The sequence below is a fragment of the Hemicordylus capensis genome, chromosome 2 (genome assembly GCF_027244095.1).
Source record: "Hemicordylus capensis ecotype Gifberg chromosome 2, rHemCap1.1.pri, whole genome shotgun sequence".
NCBI classification, from domain to species: Eukaryota; Metazoa; Chordata; class Lepidosauria; order Squamata; family Cordylidae; genus Hemicordylus; species Hemicordylus capensis.
In genome coordinates this window covers 390,742,980-390,765,242 of record NC_069658.1, presented here as the reverse complement: position 1 = coordinate 390,765,242, position 22,263 = coordinate 390,742,980, and the positions used below count along the sequence as shown (strand labels likewise).

The window sequence follows — 22,263 nt, the reverse complement described above, 5'->3', positions numbered from 1 at the left end:
TGATTGTTCCCCTCTGTGTGGCCCTCTGCTCCTAGCTTCCCCCTCCCTCCCCTCCAGAAACCCACTCCCCCCACCGCCATCTCCTCCACTCCTGCCCTGCCCCCTCCCACCCAGATTCTGCCCCCTTGACGCACACTAATCCCCCCAAAACACACCCTGCCCTCTGGTCTCTCCCCCTCTTGCCCCCCTGAATCCCTGCTACATACACCAGACCCCTTGAAACACCCCCCACCCCCCAAACACCCTCTGGTCTCTCCCCCTCTTGCCCCCCTGACTCCCTGCTACATACCCCAGACCCCCTGAAACACCCCCACCCCCCAAACACCCTCTGGTCTCTCCCCTTCTTGCCCCCCTGACTCCCTGCTACATACCCCAGACCCCCTGAAACACCCCCCACCCCCCAAACACCCTCTAGTCTCTCCCCCTCTTGCCCCCCTGACTCCCTGCTACATACCCCAGACCCCCTGAAACACACCCCACCCACCAAACACCCTCTGGTCTCTCCCCCCTTGCCCCCCCTGATTCCCTGCTACATACCCCAGACCCCCTGAAACACCCCCCCAACACCCTCTGGTCTCTCCTCTTGGGACCGCTGCTGCTGCTGTCCTCCCACACCTGAATCCCCCCTCCCTGCTGCTACATTACAGCTCCTCCTCTCTTCTTCCTCTCTCTCTCTCTTTCTCTCTCCTCATCCCTTCACTTCTTCTTCTTTCCACAGCTGCAGCCACACAGTAGCCTACCTCTGGCCTCACCTGGAGGTCCCCGCCATCGGGTTTTTTTTCTTTTGAAAGTTGTTTGTTCATTTCATTTGTCTCTGCTTGGGGGTGAGTTGAGCAACAACACATAAATAGTGTTGTCTCCTCACTTCTGCTCCTCCATCGTTGAACTACCCCGGTTGCCTGTGCCTCGTGCGGCTGCCCTGCCTGTGTCCCAACCCAGGGTGGCTGGCTGGCGGCGGTGCATCCGTGACCAGCAGTGAGCGGCAGGAGAAGGACCGGAAGAAGAGGGGTTAGTGCGTGTGCAATTGTGCACCTTTTGTTGCCCCCTTTCTCTCCCTAGCTGGCGGTTTTAAATAGGGACACCCCTATTTTGAAATGCATTTGGGTGTGGGGAGGAGGGAGGGAGCCTTGGAGAGGAGATGTACTGTTGTAACTTGTGTCTTCATGCCCAATGAAGAAATTGCAGCTGTGTGTTGTGTTGCATTGCATGCGTCTTGCAGTTGGTTTTTGAACAGGTGCCTTCCAGAGTGTTTCCTTGCCTCTGGGGCAGAGTGGGGTCATGGGATCTGATGCTGCCACTACATGCTGGGCCAATGCCATGCCAGAGTGTTTCCTTGCCTCTGGGGCAGTCTGAGTGGGGTCATGGGTTCTGATGCTGCCACTACATGCTGGGCCAATACACACATATGATGATGATGTTCAAACCATGATGCTGCCACACACTGTGTTTCAGTTCACTAAATAAGGGTTTCCTCCTTTGATCTGCAGGTTCCCAAGCTTTGACTGCATCCCTCCCCCCCCCCCCCGGTAGGTGCTGTGCCCTCCCCCCATCCATTCTCCCCAAAAATAATAGAAATACCTGCCACCCACACCACAACCACTCCACCCAACTGCCCGTGCCACCCACACCAGGGGTCCACCCTTTAATCCCCATTTAAAAAACAAAACAAAAACCCAGCCCCATCTCCCCAATTGGCTTGACACCCAAATTTTAAAAGGTCACCCTCCCCCTCACTTCAATTGGCTTCCCCCCCCATATCAAAAAGTCTTCCTTTCCCCCCAATTGGCTTACTTTTTAAAAAACAAACTCCCCCCCTGCCAGCTCCAAATCAATTGGCTTTTTTTTTGCCCCTCACAACCCCCTCCAAATTATTTTTTTGACCCTTTCTGGCCTTCCTCTTAAAGTCTCCCTCCTTGTAACCTAAGCATGTCTGAGTGCCATGTGGCGGGCAGGGCTTGCTCAAGGTTGCCAGGCAGAGGTGGGAGAGGCCAGGTGCGGGGTGTGCCTGCGGCATGGAGAGGGAGAGGACGCGGGGAGCCCGAGGACACCCCGCTCCTCCCCATTGGGCATGGGCAAATCTTCGCCCCGGCTCCATCTTTGGTGCGCAGGATCAATTTCCCCCCGCCTGCTGCCAGCAATCGTGGCAGAGGCAGAGGCGTCGTTAGGGCTGTGGCAGGTCCCTCCTCGGCGGCACCAGGTGCTGCTGAGGTACCGCCAGTTGTTGTGGTGGAGGAGACTGTGGAGGTGGAAGAGCAGGTAGAGGGCGGGGAGGATGTAGCCAGGTTCTCCCTCCCTCTGGGGCCCCTTCCCCCTATCCTTTCGCCGCTCAGTGGGGGCCCCCCTCGTGAAGCCCGACACTCTGGTGGGGAGCGGTCTGGCGAGGTTGTGGAGGAGAGGCCTGCCTCTCCGATGCCAGTTGAGCCGGGCCCTTCCTCTGGTGTGGAGGGCGGAAGGGGCGGGTTGGGTGGCAGCAGTGGGCAGGCAGCAGCGGCCGCCCCCCCGGACTGCAGCCACCCTGCGAGAAACGGCCTAGGACGGCGCCCAGGGCGCAGGAGGCCAAGGTCAGTGGTGTGTGGGCGCATTTTGAGGTCCCTCAAGATGCCCCATTCCACGCCAGCTGTGTCCACTGCAGGATGCTTGTCATCCGTGGAAGGGACCCTGCGCACCTGGGTACGACGCCTATGTGGAGACACATAGTGTGTCACCACCCAGGTCTCAGGGGACAGGCTGGCAGCGCTAGTGCACCTTGTGCATCTGCCACTAGGGCGGGCAGCGGCAGTGTGCCAGCCAGCAGGCAGGCTACACTGCCAGTCCAGCGGTGGACGCAGTTGTCGGGCAGCCAGCGTATTGTTCGCGTGGACCATCATCACCTCACCCGCCTCATAGGGGAGATGATTTCCACCGATGACCAGCCGTTTCAGGTGGTCGAGAACAACGGCTTCCGCCGGATTCTCCAATACCTGGTGCCCGAATACGTCATCCCCTCAAGGACCACGTTCAGCCGGAACGTGGTCCCCTCCCTGTACCGCCAGTGCAGGGAGCTCGTGTTGGCCGAGCTGCGTGCAGCTCTGGCTGGGACAAGCGTGCATTTCACGACTGACCTCTGGACCAGTGACAGTGGGATGCACGCTGCTTTCCTGGCCCTCACTGCCCACTGGTGGGGACCGGAGAGTGAGGGGACCTCCTCGGGCGATGCTTCCAGGTCCGGTGCGGCTCCCGCTGCACTACAGCACAGGTGGGCCATCCTGCACGTGGAGACGATGGACACGAGGCACACCGGGGAGGAGGTGGCGGCCGTACTCGACCGCCAGATAGAGGAGTGGATTGGCGGGTGTCCACACCTCTCCTACGGCTTCATTGTCACCAACAATGGAGCCAACGTTACCGCCGCTGTCGAGACATTCATGGACTGTGTGAACATACGGTGTATGGCACACACGCTCCATCTGACCGTCAGGGACGCCCTTGGCCTTAAGGAGCTGAAGGCGTCCCAGGAGAGTGGGGGCCGCACCATCCCAGTTGCTGTTGCTGCCATGGCCATGCTTGTGGATAAGTCCCGCAAGCTGGCCGCCCACTTCCACCGCAGTGAGAAGTCCAGGAGACTGCTTCGCCACAAGCAGGATGACCTTGGGCTTCCTCGCCATCTCATCCCTTTGGATGTTGAGACGCGGTGGAACTCCACCTTCCTCCTGTTCCAGCGCCTGTTGGAGCAGGAGAGAGCCCTTGGCGCCCTGGCGAGGGACGAGTCCTTGGATGTCTGCGACCTCTCGAACGCAGAGTGGAAGCAGTTGTCCGAGGCGGTGTCGGCACTCCAGCCCTTCCAATTTGCCACGAAGGGCTTGTGTGCCGACACCACTCCCTTGAGCCAGGCGCTGCCCACAGCTATGGGTGAACTCCAGATTTCTCTGACCACGCCAGAGGGTCGTGCTCTGGCTGGGAGGCTGAAGTCTGGGGTTGACAGGCGGCTCATTGGGGTGCTGGGAGAGAGGGAGGAGTATGTCCTCGCTTGTCTCTGTCACCCAGCCCTCAAGGGCAATGCTGTGAGTGCCGACGAATTGCTCAGGTGGAGGGGCATCCTGGTAGAGAAGGTTAGGGAGGAGGAGGCCGCTAGGGCCCGCAGAGACCAGGATGTTGGTAGTGGTGCGGGGGCAGCCACCCAACCCGCACCCAGCAGCAGCATGGGCGGCCAGCCAGCGTCAGCTTCCCCTTCCTCTTCCCAGTCCAGCAGCGCGGCATCCCAGGCGGCGCCATCGCAGCAGCCAGTTGCTACCGACTTGAGATCCGCCCAGTGGTTTCAGCGGTTCTGCTATGGCGCCATGCCTGGTATGCAGGAGGCGCGACCTGCCAGGCCCCCCTCCAGTGCTGAGCAATGCGTTGCGCAGTACTTGGAGGAGCCTGTTGAGGGAGACAGCGTGGACTGCGCACAGTTCTGGGTGAGCCGCCGCCAAGTCTGGCCGGACCTGGCGGTGGTGGCTGTGCGCCTCCTCTCCTGCCCCCCAACCAGTGTCCCGAGCGAGCGGGTGTTTTCACATGCCGGGGATGTGGTGACACCCTCTCGCTCCCGCTTGGACCCTGGTCTGGTGGAGCAGCTGGTCTTCCTTAAGTTGAACCTCCCCCTGTTGGGCTACCCCAAGCTGGAGTTTAAGCCGGGCGAGTGATTACCGTGGGTTGCCCTATGGTTGGTCACCTGCCTGGCTCAACCTCTGTGCTTATCCCTCCCCTCCCCACATCCACCTCTAGCTGAGCTGACATGCCCGATGCTGAGCTGTGCCAGCCAGTCGCAGAGCGTAGTGTGCCCACACAGAGATGCATTGGTAGTAGTAGTTGTAGTGCTGCGACTGGCCAGACGTTTACAATGCCCATGCCCACCTAAAAAGAAACCCAATGCTGACCAGCACAGGCCCTTATCTCTCCAACTGTCAGCATTTGGGGACCTGGCGTGGGCACGGCACACACCCCAAAAGTAGCACAGCCCAAATAGTACTAGACTCAGTGGCAGTGGCGGGTATACGTTCTAATGCAGTGTAAATATTGTAAATACTTGTATGTAAATAAACATGTAAATAATTTTTTCTTTAAAACCCCATGTTAAAACCAACCCTCAAAATTATGCAGAAGAAAAAAAAAGAGGTAACAAAGGGAGAACAAAATGATTGATGAATGCTAAATGAATTAATTTTATTGAAAATGTTACCAGAAATCATGTGTGTGGGGGGCTTGGTTTACATGGAGAAAATAATTTGATGATTTTTTATAATGAAATGAATGAATTATTATCATCTTATGTTCATCTTGATTGTGGTCACTGTTGATGTTGGCTGATGGCAAAAAACCAAAAACCATCAGAATAGTAATGAACTGGCTGCCAACACAACATATTGATTGATAACTATGCAGGGGGGGAATTGGGTCTGTGTGTGTGTGTGTGTGTGTGTGTGTGTGTGTGTGTGTGTGTGTGTGGTGCAGGCTCAGTCTGTCTCTTCCTGTTGTGTGTCTCAGTGTCTGTCTGTGTGAATGGATGCCTAGCACTGTCTCTGTGTGTGGATGCTTTCTGTGTAGTGTGCTGTCTTCTGTGTCTGTGCTGTGTGTCTGTCTACATTTTTTTTCCTCCCCCCCATGCCTCCCTCCATCCCTCCCCTCATCCTCCCCCCTTCCTCTTCACCACCCTCCATCCTCCCTTCCAGCCCACCACCACCTCACCTGCCCCCAAACCCCGGCCTGGCAGATGATGAGAATCTGGTCTCCCACCGAAGCACACACGTGATCACTTGTGTGCATAATATGTGGCTGACCCAACTCTGAGCCGGACCCTCCTCCCCCTTCCATCCCCTCTGCCACATCCCTCTCCCCTTCCCCTTTCTTCCCCCCTTTCCTCCCTCCCTCCCTCCCTCCCTTCCCCCTCCTAGCTAGCAGTGCACACATACACACACAAAACACCTGTGGTGGCAAACACCACCAGCACACATGCACTCACACTGGTGCCACCACCTGCCTTGGGCCTCTCTGTGTCCTTGAGCAAATATGTGGTGGTGGACCAGAGAAGCATTTCTTTCAAGTAAGGCAAAAGGCATGCACTCACTGCACACACACACACACACACACACACACACACACACACACACACACACGAAGAAGAGGTGAAAAGACGAGAAGAGGCAACTTCTAGAACCAGCAGCAGCAGGTAAGTGTTGTGTAATTGTGTTGCTTCCCAATGCCACTGCCCATGCTCAATGCTCAGTCTGCTGACACTAAACTAGCTACTATCATCCTCACACGCAGCTCAGCTGAGCTGCTGCACAGCACTCACTAACTAGACACTACAGCTAGTGGTGGTAGAAAAGAAGAAGATGTCCTGTCCTGGTGGATTTTAAACTTTCAGATCTGTGCTAGGATTGCCTCGCCTCCTCCTCCTGCCTGTAATTGCGCCCTCTCCCCTTGCAGTTGCATCATGATGGGTTGGTGTGCGTGCGCCGTCTACTTAGGTCTCCTCCTCATGTTGGCTTGGCTTGCTAGGCACTGGCTGGCAGCAGCTGTTGACTGTGTGCTAGGCTCAGGCTGTGGTGCGCGTGACTGGAATGGGAATGTTAGTGTAGCAGCAACACACTGGATGTGGTGGTAGCAGTAGTAGTAGTTGTTGTTGCTGGGCTGGTGGCTGCTGGCCTGTGCTGACTCTGCGCACTTGGTCTGGTTTGGATGCAGATGTAGGGTGTGTGTGCATCGTCCATGGGGAGCAGCAGAGCAGAGCAGAGCAGGTTGGCTGGCTTCTGTCTGTCGGGCCTAGTCAGTGGCAGGCACTGAGTGAGGCAGTGGTTTCTTTGGGCATCACATCACCCATCATGCAGAGCAGCAGGTCTGCTGCTCCGCCTCCTGCTTCTTCTCTGAGTGTGTGCTGTTGTGCTTAGTGTGCTGCTCCACTGCTGCTGCTGCTGCTGTGCTGGCAGGCAGCAACAGCAGTGGCCTTTTTGTTAGATCAGAGAGTTGGTGTTGTCTCTCTGAGTGTCCTCTTAGTTGCTTGGATAGGTGTGGTGGTAGTAGGTAGGCATTAAGGTGGACTGACTGGGTGTAACGTGTTAGGGCGCCCAGAGAGAGGGGCAAAAAAGCTGGGGTGGCAATTGTTGGGTTGCACCTATCATTGTTGGTGGATTTCTTGAAAAGAAGAGAAAAAATCCCATTGGCTAGCTAGATTGGGGTTTTTTGGGGGGCAGCCCCGGACCCGCCTCTGTGGGGTGGCAGCACCCCCAAAGTAGGTCCGGGGCCATGGCAAAAATGGCCTCAGTCCCTCCCAGCAATCCCCGGGGAGATAGGAGTGATGGTTTTTTTAATTAGGATTTCCTAAGGCATTAAATGAATAACTGTCTCTCTACGTGGCTTTTTATCACCTTTCACCCAGTGACACACATTCTATTCTTTCCAATTAGATATTATTTAATGCCTTAGAAAATCTTAATAAAAAAAACCATCACTCCTATCTCTCCGGGGATTGCTGGGAAGGACTGAGGCCATTTTTTCCATGGCCCCGGACCCACTTTGGGGGTGCTGCCGCCCCACAGAGTCGGGTCTGGGGCAGCCCAAAACCCCCATTCTAGCCAATGGGAAATTTTTTATTTTCAAAAATTCACCAATAATACTAGGAGCAACCAATTGCCTTGGGATTGTTGGGGTGGAGGACACCCATGGGTGGCTACCACCCACCCCAGCTTTTTGCCCCTAAGTGCTCCACATAGGGAGTTATGGGCAAAAATTGAGAATTTTTTTAAAAATTGTAAAAAATCAGAGGAAGGTCCAATCGACTTGAAATTTGGGTGGCAGGTGGAACACAAGGTCCCCTTCAAAACCAGCTACTTTTTGAGATCCGAACCAGTTCGGTTTGGATCAGAACCGGTTCGGATCCGAACTGGACTGGGGGGTGGTTCGGGCAAAACCAAAACCGAACCACCCCGGTCCAGTTCGGACCTGGTTCGGATCCGAACCGAACTGGGATAACCGGTTTTATGCACATCCCTAGTCTACATATACACATCCATGGGGCATGGGCTTTCCTTTAGCTCTTCCGGGCGTCCAAGCTGGCCTGCAAGGTGCTGCTGAGCAGGTATGGATGGGTAATACGTCCCAGGTAACCACAGTTGGCCCCCCTGCGGGAGCTGTTCCTAACCCAGCCCCTGCTACTGGTAGTCAACCTGGCTATTACCCTATGGGGATACTCCCTGGAAGGCATCATGCTCCATACGGGGGTATGGGGCTGCCGCTGGGGGATCATTTGCTACCTGCTACCAGAGAGAAGATCCTTAAAGGGGAATATGTGGACATTTTCAGTCTCCTTATCCGGGAGCCGGAAGTGAAACACAAGGAGGGAGAGTCCTGTAAGGATCACGAAGTTACTAAGCGGAAGCCAGTAGAGAAAACTTGGAGAAACTGGTTGTCAGGCTTTACCATCTATATGGGCGTCATAGTACAGGCGCAGCCTGCCCGGGGTCCAGCACTCTTTAAATATATGGATATAATCCATAGAGCGGTATCTGATTTTGCCGGATCCTCTTGGATCCGCTACGATGAAATTTTTCGTATGAGAGCAGCTCTGGATCCCTCCCTGCCGTGGGACACCCCCCTTCAGGAGCTATGGCTGGTAATTATGTCCCAAGCCCACCCTGTAGACAGGGATCGTGCTGATAGCGGGCACCTGCTATCTAGACCTGCGGGTGCACTGCCAGCAGCGGGGTCGGGCCAGCAGTGGGTTCAACCCCACTTGGTCTGTTGGGAATACAACACCCATGGTAGGTGTTCCCGGTCCTCCTGTCGCTTCAAACATGCCTGCGGCTTGTGTGGGTCCAAACATCCAAGTTCCGCCTGCCCTAAGTCCAAGTTTAGCGGCCCCGGGTCCAAGTTCCGGCCCGGCAACAACAAGAAGGGTCCCCCTCCCTCACCCTCTGCGGGTAAAGGGTCCCAGCCCCATTCGGCTTGAAGTTCTGGAGCGTTTGCTCCGGGATTATCCTGACCGGTCTGCTGCAGCTTATTTGAGCCAGGGCTTCAATGACGGGTTTAGGATCGTTTCTTCCACCCGGTGGAGGTTCAGTTGCCCTCGCAACCTGAAGTCAATTGTTGGTAAGGAACATGTGGTTATCAAGAAAATTGGTAAGGAAATAGCTGTGGGTAGGGTATTGGGCCCATTTGAAAGCCCGCCCTTCCCGGGTTTGAGGGTCTCGCCTTTAGGGGTGGTCCCCAAAAAAGTGCCAGGCGAATACCGGCTAATTCACCACCTTTCGCACCCTTGGGGAACATCAGTTAATGATGGCATTCTGGACAGTTTGTGCTCCGTAAGATACACATCCTTCGATGAGGCTCTTAAGATAGTTAGGAGTAACGGAGCTGGGGCGCTTATGGCTAAGTGTGATATCGAGTCTGCCTTCCGCCTGCTGCCGGTTCACCCCGACAATTTTTAGCTTCTGGGCTTTACCTTCGCTGGCTGCTTCTATTTTGACCGCGCCCTGGCCATGGGATGTTCCATTTCATGCGCGGCTTTTGAAGCTTTTAGCACCTTTTTGGAATGGGCAATTAGGCGGAGGGCGGGTTTTCTATCCACGGTGCATTCCTGGATGATTTCCTTTTTGTTGGTAGGGCCAATTGGGAGAATGCCATCATTTACTTCGTTCCTTTATGGAACTGGCTGACGAGCTCGGGGTCCCTCTAGCTAAGGATAAGATGGAGGGCCCCTCCACCTGTCTCTCATTTTTGGGGATTGAGTTAGATTCGAGGGAAGGCTGCTCCAGATTGCCTCTACCGAAGCTGGCGGCCCTATTGGACATGGTCAGGGCACTAGGCCGGGCTTGCAAGGTCACTTTGAGGGAACTTCAGTCATTGGTAGGGCACCTCAACTTCGCTTGCAGGGTCGTGGCTCCTGGCCGGGCCTTCTTACGTCGACTGTGAGATTTGATGTTGGGCCTTAGGGCCCCCCATCACAGGGTCAGGATTACAGAGGGTGCCCGAGCTGATTTGGCCCTTTGGGAATCGTTCCTCCTGTCTTTTAACGGGGTAGCGTTTTGGAGGAGCGAACAGCTAGTCGAAGCTGATCTTCAGGTCCACTCGGATGCAGCAGGCGTTGGATTTGGACTTTATTTTAGGGGCCGCTGGTGCTTAGCTCGTTGGCCTGATGAATGGGTAGAACGGGGACTCGGTAGGGATCTTACTTTCTTGGAGCTCTTTCCTATTGTCGTGGCGGTGCACATCTGGGCAGATCAGTTCTCCAACTCATCTGTTCGCTTTTGGTGCGACAACATAGCGGTAGTCCAAATCATTAATATGCAGACTTCACGCTCCAAGAGGGACATGGGGTTGGTTAGAGCCTTAGTGTTGCAATGCCTTAAGGCCAACATCCTGTTCCGGGCCTGGCATGTTCCAGGAGCACGCAATGATATAGCTGATGCTCTATCCCGTTTTCAGTTGGACAGGTTCAGAGAGTTAGCACCAGAGGCGGCTCCGCACCCGGATCCCATGCCAGCTTTTCTATGGCAGCTTGGCAGCTGGAGGCACAACAGGCCATAGCGGCGTCTTTGGCGCCCAGCACCAGAGCCAGCTACACAGCCAAGCTGCAGGCATTTTCCCTGTTTCGGAGAAATGAAGGTTTGGAGCAGGTTTGGCCTGTTCCAGTGAGCCAGTTACAACAGTTTTTAGTCTTTTTACACAGGGCAGGGTGGGCTGTCTCCACCTCGGGGGGCTATTTGGCAGCACTGGCCTTTGAAGCTCAAGTAAAGGGGGTTGGTGATTCCTCCTCAGACCCTAGGGTTAGGCGTATGCTCGAGGGCTGGGCCAGGGGAACCGCTGGATCCAAGGATTCCAGACGTCCTTTCACTTTAGAACTGGTTGCCACAGCGCTGCGGCGCTTTGAGGCTTGCTGTTCTGGTCCCTGGGAGGTGGTTCTCTTCCGGGCAGCTATCTTGGTTGCTTTTTTCAGTGCTTTTCACCCTGGGGAACTGTTGCCCAGGAGCAGGGGCTCCCCACGAGGGTGTTGCCTGCAGTGCTCTGATTTATCATTCCATGAAGGGGAGGCTCGGCTGTTCCTCCGTCGTTCTAAAACTGATCAACGCGGTAAAGGACAGTGCGTGCGCCTGACGGCGGCCAACGACTCTCTTGTCTGTCCAGTGAGCGCCCTGAGGTGTTACGTTGATCTAGGGCCTGCTTCAGGAGGGTGTCTGTTCGTCCATATGGATCAGTCCCCTCTCACCCAATACCAATTCTTGACTGTGGTGCGGCCGGGGTTCCGTTGGAGGGGCTTACGCTGCACTCCTTTCGGATTGGGGCAGCTACCACTGCAGCCAGGATGGGCCTGCACGAAGAGGTGATGCGGCGAATCGGCCAGTGGAGGTCCGTGGCGGTCAGGCGATATGTGCGCTGACAGCGGGCATAGGCAGTTTTTATTGAACTGTCTCTTTTCTCTTGGCAGGTACTGGTGGAGCAGTGGCTCCTGTACAGGTCCTGATTTGTGGCCATTCGCTGGTCTTCTGGGCCTTCAAGAGGACCAGCACCTCGCACTGGGGCTCTCAATTGGGGTTTGGCCGGCAGGCTTCCATTTATTGGTTGGGAATGCGGGGCATGCTATGGGGTCAGCTGCTCCCTGCTATTAAGGATCATTTAGCAAGGTTTCCCAAGCCCAACGTTATAGTATTGCATTTGGGGGAGAATGATTTAGGCCGGCGGACTGGCCTTTCCATTGTGCAGCAAGCCTCTTCCGATTTGGCCATTTTACAGAAGTGGATACCGGGAGTTCACATTCTGTGGGTTTCTTGGCTTCAGCGGAAGGTATGGCGAACTGCAAATGATGGACTTGCCTTAGAGAGGGCTCGGCGTAAGGTCTCTGCTGCTATCGGTAAATTGATAGAGTCGGCTGGAGGCGAGGTGGTCCGGCAGCCTGGTTTAGCGGTTCGCTTCCCTGAGGTATATCACCCTGATGGCGAGCATCTTTCTGAAGCCGGATGTGATATATACCTGGGCGACATTCAGACCCGGCTTGCTGCATTTTTGGAAGGTGTGGGGCAGGGAGGTCAAGCAACGGCTAACCTCCCTGGGTGGCAGTAACAGTGCGGGCTAAGGGGTATGTGGCTGGTATAGAGTATTGGTGAGCACCTTTGGATGTCAAAAAGGTAGATTGGTCAATCGCTCCTTTGTTGCCTGTGCGGCACGGGGAGAAATTGATGGCCATGAAACCTGCTTAGGGTTTTCACCGACCTTTCGGCTGTGCGGTCCGGGGTGGGTGAAGACCTTGAGCCGTCCTGATCCCCTCTTCAAAAGAGGGGGTTGGCGTTGAAGGAAACAGGCGGGATATACCTGCCTGGATCCTGAGTCAGGGTGTGTCACCCGGTTCAGGTGATAGGATGAGATGACAGATCTTGTCCTATGCCTAGGGGCCCGCACTGTTTGATGATGGTGAGTAATCACCTGGTTTTCAGTCTGCTATGCCTTTATCTGTTATTATTAATAAAGCGTGGCCCGTTTTCATCCATTTAATGTCTCTGTGTCTTCTTGGGCCGGGGTCTGGGGACAATTGGTCGAACCATGGTGGTTGTTTGGTTCATGTGTTCAGTTATTTTTTGCTATAGTTCTTGTTGCTTTTCTGTTAAACAGCATTTGGATTTTTGAGGTGAAGGCAAAGGGGAGATTGCCTGGTTTTGATTTTGAAACAGTTCAGCAACAGTAGATGATGATGATGATGATTTATTAGGAAGCTTGCATTCTTCAATAATGTAATAAAATAGTACTAGCTGACCCTGCACAGAGCATCTGTGCGGTGCTTTGGGGCTGGCTGTTTCCCCCTCCCTCTTCCTCCCAGCCAGGTCTCTCCTCTCTTCCCCTTCCCTCCGGCCCCGTGCTCTCCAGCCCTCCTCCCCTCCCATTCCTCCCCACACACAGAGCCGTGGTGGGCAGCCAAGAAGGGCCCTGCTGCAGCTGTTTTTTCTCCCTCCCGTCCGCCTGCCACCACTGCCTTTCTCTCCCCCTCCGCCCGCCCAATGCCCGCTGCCTTTCTCTCTGTCTGCTACCCGCCGCCACCTTTCTGTCCACCCGTCTGCTGCCCACTGCCGCCTTTCTCTCCCCCGCCTGCTGCCCAGCACCGCCTTTCTCTCCCCTGCCCGCCGCCGCCTTTCTCTCCCCTGCCCACTGTCCGCTGCCTTTCTATCCCCTGCCCCCTGCCCGCTGCTGCCTTTCTCTCCCTCACCCACTGCCCGCCGTGCCTTTCTCGCCCCCCACCGGCTGCCCGCTGCCACCTTTCTCTTCCTCCGCCTGCTGCCCGCCACTGCCTTTCTCTCCCCCTCCTCTGCCCGCCAGCTGGCCACCACCAGCACTTTATTTCCCCTCTCCTCCTCAGTCCTCACTTCGGAACTCTCGCAGCTGTTGCGAGAGTTCCGCTGCCAAATCCTAGGCACACGTGTCCCAAGATAATTAAATATATAGAAGCCCACTCACCCCCTCTGGCGCCAGGCCAGGGCCAGTCCATCCTGCTGCCTCCCGCCTCCCAGCCCAGGCTGCAGCCCAGACGGCGCCTCCTCACAATGGCCTCGCCCAGCCAATCAGGTGCCTCTGCCGGCCAAACAGAGCTCAGCCAATCAGGTGCCTCCCTCACTGGCACGCATTGCCTTGCCACATCCCCACGCTGGCTGGTTAAGATAATTAATTATAAAGATGACCCCTGGATTATCAGTCTCCACTGATGGGTGCCTTTAATTTAAACATGTAGGGAAACTGTGAATATGGCCACCAGTAAAGATGGTGTATTGTGAGTTAGGGTAGGGTGCCTGATCATGGCATAAGAAGATGTTTTTGAATGTTGCTCCCTATGCACATGAATTGTGCTTGTCATAGATAACTGGGACAAAGATCATGGATGTTTGTGAAACTTTTATTTGGTAGCGTTAAAATTACATATTTTTATTCACTCTTTTAAAAAAGAAAAGAACTAAGCAGAAGTTAGCTCCTACCTCCATTAAAAAAAAAAAATCTAAAAACTACTTTCTGCAAACATTCTATTCTAAAGCCAGAGTAAGCTCTCTTATTGAATGGTGCACTGTAATGAATTGTGGGCTGTTTATCAACACAGGCGCCCACAAAAGAGTTTTCATATCTTTATTGATCCTTTGCCTTTGGGAAGGAGAATGGTGTGTGTGTGTGTGTGTGTGTGTGTGTGTGTGAGAGAGAGAGAGAGAGAGAGAGAGAGAGAGGAGTTGCCTTGAACACAGCAAAATAATCTGCTTAGCATTTGATTCAAACAGCATCTTTTTGCAAATTATGATTCTATTGATTGGTGAATGCTTCAGGTTATATAAAAGACTTTTGGGTGGGTGGGAGGGGGAGTGGAGGGGGGCGGGAGGCGGGGAGAGAGAGAAGGGAGCCATATTGATTCATCCAGTATACATCACCCCAGATGACTCCAGAATAATTTGGCTTGGAGGAAGTTTTACAGCGGAGAGGCCCTAGTGAAGGAAGTAGGGGCATAAAGAGTTGAAACAGGGGCAAAATGCCAATGCTATGGCTTCTGATTATTATGTTTTGGACTGCTTAGGATAATATGATATATCAGGCTATCCAGGGTTTGCTCTGAGACTATCCCAATGCCATCTATTTTCAGCACTGATGTTTGTGGCTTGGTATTTAAGGGTCGGGCCCTCCCATGTCAGCACAGCCGCCTCCCAGAGCTTTGTTTGCAAACCTTCTCAATAAAGCTCTTTTTGAAACTCTGCTTCTGGTGTCCAGCAAATAATCTAACCGAGAGAACGAACCAGGAAAATTGGTTTCCTTCCATCAATTTGCGACTCCGCCGGGACCTCTTGGTCGCCCTGACTACCCCGGGACTCCACAAAGTCCGCCAGCCGGCACGGGAGCCTCTTGGTTCCACAGGCATATCTTCGGAGAGTCTGTGGGCATGATTGGGCTGTAAAGAGGTTGCCTTTGAGGACACACCAGTTCCAGACCTTCAAAAGTCATCAGTCCCCACATGGAAAAAGAAAGGAGAAAGAGGAAAAAGAGCGAAAGTGTGGTACCACGACTGCAGGTGAGTTGGGTCTTGGTACACTATTAGGGCGTCCTCCACAGAAAGTGGAAAACCAAGGGATACCAGTATCATAGTAAGGACAGGTAAAAATGGGTTCCGGAGGAAGTAAAATTCTGCCAGGGACACCATTGGGAAAATTCCTGCAGGCATGGGACATGGGAAAACTCCCTGTCCAGACAGGTATGTCCAAGAGCCGAGCTGTCTCCTTGAATTCGGTGTGGCAAGGTTATTTGGACGGTTCAGGAGATCCAATTTGGCCAAAGTGGGGCACCTTTGACTACTGTTGATTAAAACTCTTAAGAGGAAAGTTAGAAGACCTGGCGCCTAGGCAGATGAGTTACTGGTATTGTTGGGCAGAACTGTCCGATGGTAACTGTCCCCCAAGGTCCAGTAATGCTCCACCGCCACCGCCCTATGGAGAAGGAAACCCTCCATCTGACGTGGCTGTCGAGCCACCTTCCCCAATGTCCGAAGCCATCATGGCCCCCTTACAACTTCAGCATTTTTACAGAGGAGCGGATAGACCTCCTCGGGCTGTAAGGGTCTACGTACCATTTGCCCCAGGAGATCTGGTGGTCTGGCAACAACAAACTCCATCCTTCCAGAAAGACCCCCAACAAGTAATCAAACGTATTAGGACAATAATAAGGTCTCATAATCCCAGTTGGGATGATGTAACAGAACTTTTGGATGCTCTCTTGACCCCTGATGAAAGGGCAAGTGTTTATGCAAACTGTCTGAAACTTGAGGGAGCTCCCCAGCCCCTCACGGCTTGGCCAAGGCAATGGCCAAATTGGGACTATAATGATGATGGAAATTGGACCACCTATCAGGCAGCCAGGGAAACCTTGTTGAAAGCCCTAGAAGAAACAGCGAAGAAGCCCATAAATTGGGAGAAATTTCATGCTATTGTTCAATTGCCAGAAGAAAACCCAGACGCTTTCTATGTGCGCTTGTGTGAAGGGGCTTTGACCCATGCCCAATTAAATGCTGAAAATGAAAGAGATCAGAAAGCCATAGCGGCAGCTTTCGTAAACCAAGCCGCACCAGACATTCAAACTTTCTTTCAGAAGTCTTGTCCGGGCTGGAATAATAAGCCAATAGGAGAAATAAGGGCCATCACTATGTATGTTTTTGAAAGTAGGAAGGAGAAAGTGACAGAGAAAGAAAAGGAAGATAAGAAGAAGGAAAGGAAGGAAGATTTCAAACTGTTGGTGAGTTCTTTTCAGGCAGCCAGCCGTGGACCCCGGGATCAGAGCAACCCAAGAGTCAGACAAAACCGAGACGTAAGTCAAAACCCACCACGCTGTTTTTATTGCAAAAAAGTGGGACATTTTAAGCACGACTGCAGGCTTCGCCAGCGCGAAGGACAGGGGGGTGGAAATCTGCCCTTCTATCCGCAAAGACAGAACCAGCGAGGCTACCCTGCCGACCACCAGTAGTACCGTGGAGAAGCATCCCGAAGCTTCACTCCAGCTCCACCACCGCCGCCACTGCAGCAGTTTCCGGTGCACCGTGAAGTGGATGAGTATCTCCCTGCCCATGGACAGTGACTAGGGGAGGTGGAGATGGAGGGAGGGGTTTTGTTGCAAGCTGCTTGTATACTCGTGGACCAATCAAGGAACAGTGGGGAACCATATGTGGACATTGATATTTAAGGAACAAAGTATACATGTCTGTTAGACACAGGAGCATCTAGATCTTTGTTAGCAGTTAAACCCAACCAAGTACCATATGAGGTAACGGGGAGTCAGAGAATTGTGGGGGTGGGGGGGAAAGGGTTTGAAGTTGATGAAACTGACACTCTGATAACCACTGTTGGACCCTTGTCCATATAACATTCTTTTCTTTTGACTGACCACTCACCTGTAAGTCTATTTGGCAGAGATCTCTTGTGTAAACTGAGAGCCACCATTCACTGCGGTCCTGACGCTTTAAAACTTACTTTGCCATCTGAGCAGCAGCACATGCTCGCCTCTCTGTTCGTCTCCACAGAAGACTCGGAATTTCGGCTTCCAGCAGCCCTGAAAGAGGTACCTGATTCCTTATGGGGATGGTCTTCAACCGATGAGGGACTCCTGAAGTTTGCCATCCCTGTGGTAATATACACCAAGGAGGGCCCCCCACCGTGTATTTCCCAATACCCTTTACCTAAGGAAGCTTTGAATTCCATTCAAAAGCTGATTGATGCCTACCTGGCCCAAGGGGTCCTAGTACCCTGCAAGTCCCCAGCAAATACCCCCATTCTCCTGGTCTGAAAGCCCAAGCTTGAGCCCAATGGGTCCCCGATTTATAGATTTGTGCAGGACTTAAGGGCAATAAACCAGTACGTGATTCCCAGACACCAGGTGGTGCCCAGCCCTGCCACTATTATCACTGGAATACCTCATGATGCCACCAGTTACACGGTGGTGGACTTGTGTGCTGCTTTCTTTAGTATACCTGTGGCCCCTGAGTCCCAGTACCTGTTTGCATTTACCTGGAAGTCCACTCAGTTAACATTCAGGAGATTGCCCATGGGGTATTCCGAAAGCGCAACACTGTTCTAGCCAATACTAGCCACGGATTTGGTAGGGATCACCTTCACAGCAGGCTCCACGCTGATCCAGTACGTTGATGATCTGCTGGTCGCACCGCCCACAGAAGAGGCCTGCAAGACTGACACCTTGACCCTGCTCCACGGACTGGCGGAAAGAGGACACAAGGCCTCCCCTACCAAGCTTCAGTTCTGTTTACCCAAGGTACAGTATCTTGGTTACATTATAGGTCCAGGAACACGGGAACTGTCTCAAGACAGAATAACCGCAATCCTGCGCATACCACTACCAGCCGCGAAACGACAGGTACGGGCTCTGCTAGGCACCCTGGGGTTCTGTCGGCCCTGGGTGCCTGCCTTCGGTGAGTTGACCAAACCATTTGTCGCTCTCACGACCAAGGACATGCCAAACCAAGTAGAACCTACCAAAGAACTGTCCCAAGCACTGGACAAGGTCAAACAAGTTTTGGCAACTGCTCCTGCGCTGGGCCTGCCAAACTACGCCAAGGCGTTTTCCGTCTATGTCCACGAGAAGGGAGGAGTCACCTCGGGAGTTCTAACCCAAACTTTCAGGGGCAAAGACCGGTGGCCTATTACTCTATCCAACTTGATCTGGTGGCCCGGGGCATAGTGGGGTGCTTGAGAGCCCTGGCTGCCACCGTAGTGTTGGTGCAGCGGTCGAAGGATTTAGTCATGGGATACCCCCTCACAGTTTGGGTCCCTCATGAGGTATCAGCCATCCTCCTGAAGTGCCAAACCCAAGCCTTTACCCACCAGAGACTTGCTAGTTATGAGGCAGAGCTCCTAGCCTCACTCAACGTCACTCTCAGACGTTGCACTACCCTGAACCCAGCCACCCTGCTGCCAGATCCCGAGGAGGGGACTATGGGGCACCATGACTGTTTGCACATCATCCAAATGGTGGAAACACCAAGGCCAGACCTCCCGGATGTGCCCCTGCAAAATCCCGACCTGGAGTTGTTCACCGACGGGTCCTCCTACATGGAAGACGGAGTCCGGTTCACAGGAGCAGCAGTGGTGAGTCTATATGAAATCGTGTGGGTGGAAGGATTGCCTCCTTCACTGGGAGCACAGGCCACTGAGCTGATTGCTTTGACTGAAGCCTGCAAATATGCTTCAGGTAAGACTGTTACCATTTACACTGATAGCAAATATGCCTTTGGTATTTGTCACGCTACTGGAACCCTGTGGAAACAACGTGGCTTCCTGACCTCCTCCGGTCAAAGGATAGCCCACTCAGACTTGGTCCTGGGCTTGCTCGATGCTATTCTCCTACCCCAAGAGATTGCCGTGGTGCACTGCCCAGCCCACCAGACTGATGAGTCAAGGGTTACCCGGTGGAACTCGTTTGCAGATGCAGCAGCTAAATGGGCTGCCTGGCAGCAGACAGCCACCTCTGTCTTCGCTCCGGTATTTAAAATGGAACCACAACAACCCTATTTGACTTTTGTTACTCCAAGTGAACCCCCTGTCTGGGAAAGGTTGTATGAGGCCCAAAGTGATGGGGATTTTGGGGTTGTGCCAGATGGTCACCCTATAGCACCGAGAGCCCTTCTACGCGTCCTATGCCAGCAGCTCCATGCCAAGGGCCACTGTGGGACACAAGCTATCGTGGATGCAGTTCAAGCCGTGTGGTTTGCCCCAGGAATCTACACAGAGGCCTCCAAGGTTTCAAAACTGTGCACTACTTGCCAAGCTTTCAATGCCTCCTTGAGGCCTAGGACTCACAAAGGGGGGCGCCCTTGGGCTTCCCTCCCTCTTGAACATTTGCAACTTGACTTTATTGCCTTGCCTCCAGCTCAAGGTTACCGTTTCGTCCTTGTGATCCGAGACCAGTTAACCCACTGGATAGAAGCTTTCCCTGCAGCCCACGCTACAGCAGCGGTGGTCCTGCGGGCCCTGATGAAGGACCCCCCTAGTTTGGACTTCCGGTCACACTGGATGCTGACCGAGGAACTCACTTCACCGCCAAGATTCTCCAAGACCTCTACTCTGCTTTTGGGGTCACCTGCAGCTTTCATTCGCCTCATCACCCAGAAAGTTCGGGGGGAGTGGAGAGAGCAAACAGGGAGTTAAAAACTTTATTGGGAAAACTGTGTCAAGAGACCCAGTTAAGGTGGCCTCAGGTGTTGCCCGTTGTTCTGTTTGTTTTAAGAACTAGGCCCAGGAGAGACTGTGGGCTTTCTCCATATGAGATGTTGTTTGGACACCCACCCTGCACCACTTGGGGGCTCGATCCCAGGTCATTGTCCCTCCAGGGAGGGGATGATAACTTACATGCCTCTCTTCTTTCTCTCAGTAGACAGGTTTCCAAACTACAAAAGATTGGGGTGCTCCCGCAGACTGTGCCACTGGACTGTCACCTGCATCCCTATCAGCCAGGTTCCTGGGTCTGGATCCGGAACTTCTGCAGAGACTCACCCCTCCAGTCATGCTGGCAGAGACCCTTCCAAGTCCTTTTGACCACCCACATGGCTGTGAAGGTGGCTGAAAAGAGTGCGTGGATTCATCACACACACCTAAAACCTGCTGTAGTTGACCTGAAACCTGCCCTACTGCACCTCCGATCAAGTTGAAGCTGAGAAGAGAAGAAAACTCCAAGAACTGGGCTATTGCTTACCTCTTTGAGAGGGATGAGGGGCTGCCTGAGTAGGGGTTGCCTGGAAATGGGATTGGCCCTGATCGTGATTTGCCTGTGGGGAGAGCCGGGGGCAAGCCAGCCAATTGCCCTAATTCTGTACAAGTGTCAGTGCCCCCCCAACTCGGCCCAGGACACCCTTGGAACCTCTCAACTGAGAAGGACAATTAAGTTCCTCCACCGCCCCAGCCAGGGTTCCTGTACCAGGGATGAGCTGATAGTAGTACTTGAACGCCCGCAGGCTTATGGTTGCCTGGACCCAACCTCAAAATTGGGAAAGCAAGTAATAAAGGGACTGGGGAAGAGGGAGGAACGAGCTGTGAAATGGGTAGAAAAATTGAGAGCCTTGAAATAGCAAAAACCAAATCCCTCTGGCTAGCCTGCCAGAACCCCAGGTAACAAATCTGACAATGCCCGAAGCAGGGGGTGAGCAACTGGATGAATTCCGGTACTCCCTGAGTCACAATTTCTTCCTAGAGCTAGCCTCCACAGCCCTTAATAGCTCCTCCTTTTGTGTGGCCCATACTCTGTCCATTGGGGAAACTTTTCTACCTGTATGTATGGTCTGCCTGGGTCCGTTAGGGAGCTTCAGTAGGGGTGTGCACTGAACTGCCACACTGAGGTCCGGCACTGGGGTGGGGGGTCGCTTTAAGAGCGGCGAGAGGGTTTACTTGCCCCTCCCGCCGCTTTCTGCTGTGGCGCCCGTAATTGGGGCGGCAGGATACCTCCCTGCCCCCCCCTTCCCCACAGCGGCTCTGCAAAGCTCCCAGTAATGCTTGCGCGCGTGCACAACGTGCGCGCGCTTCACGTCACTGACGTGCCCGTGCACAAAGCATTACTGGGAGCTTTGCAGAGCCGCTGTGGGGAAGGGGGGACAGGGCGGTATCCTGCCGTCCCAATTACTTTACTAATTACGGCGCCACCGTGGGAAGCGGCGGGAGGGGTAAGTAAACCCTCCCACTGCTCTTAAAGCGACCCCCCACCCCCAATCCGGGCCCATCCCTAAGCTTCAGCAGGTGGGAGGATTCCACCTGGAGAATGGGACCTCCATCAGGGCCTCTTCCTTGGGGGCCCCCAAACCACAACCTTCCACGATCCAGAGAAGGGCCCAAATAAGCACATTGGGAAATGCCCAGAACCCCATTACTTGCCTAATGGTGTCCAGAAACCTTACTCGGCCGGGTCGGGCCACAGAGGAAGGGCCTAACCTCTCCACGTCTCACTTGCCCCTCTCCCTAAACTGCTCTCATAATCAAACCCTGTATTCTGAGCAGTTTGATGTGTATTTGCCCCTAGGTTTCTTTCTATTGTGTGGCCACTTAGCTCACACGCATATACCCACTTATAGCCAGGGTGGGCCAGCGCTCTCGGGCACCTGACTTCCATGGCGGCATTACCTTCCAAAGGTTACTTGCAGCGAGCCTTGGCCCAGCCCCATCGGGCTAAGCAGGACTTGGGGAACGAGGCGTGTGAAGAAAAAATTGCCTATTTGCCACGGTTGCTGGCCCCTGCTGAGTACATTGCCTTGTCAGCTTCCATAGTCGGATTGCCTGGTTCTGCCATTATATTGCATCGGCTGACAAATGGGATGGCCTGCCTTCTTCAGAAAATGGTCAAGAAGACCTCCGAGGCCATTTCCCTTTTGTTGGAAGAGCTAGACCAGGTCAGAACAGGGGTTCTACAAAATAGGGTGGCTCTTGATTACTTGCTCTTAAAATATAACTATGGGTGCGAGCATTTTGTAGGGCTTTGTTGCTTCAATATCACAGACAATAAGGCCCCCATAGAAGGGAAAATTAAAGAAATAAGAGAGATCACCCAAACTTTGTCCCCCACGAAAATGAGCTGGTGGGATGACCTCTGGTCATCATGGCTACCAAATTTAGCCTGGCTTCGCAAACCCATACTTAGTATATTGCTGATTGTTCTTTTGCTATTAACTGGGTGCTGCTGTTTCCAGTGTTGCTGCAATCTTTTGACTATGTTACCCAAACCCCAAGGCTCAAAGAATGACCCTAGGACCCCCAGCCTCGTTAT

At 53.7% G+C, this 22,263-nt stretch overlaps 1 long non-coding RNA gene across 1 annotated transcript in view; it reads right to left on the bottom strand.

The window, feature by feature from the left end:
- The window catches only part of LOC128344413 (uncharacterized), an 81,180-nt gene that overhangs the window by 39,785 nt on the left and 19,132 nt on the right, over positions 1–22,263 (bottom strand). The gene's annotated exons all lie outside the window — the stretch shown is intronic.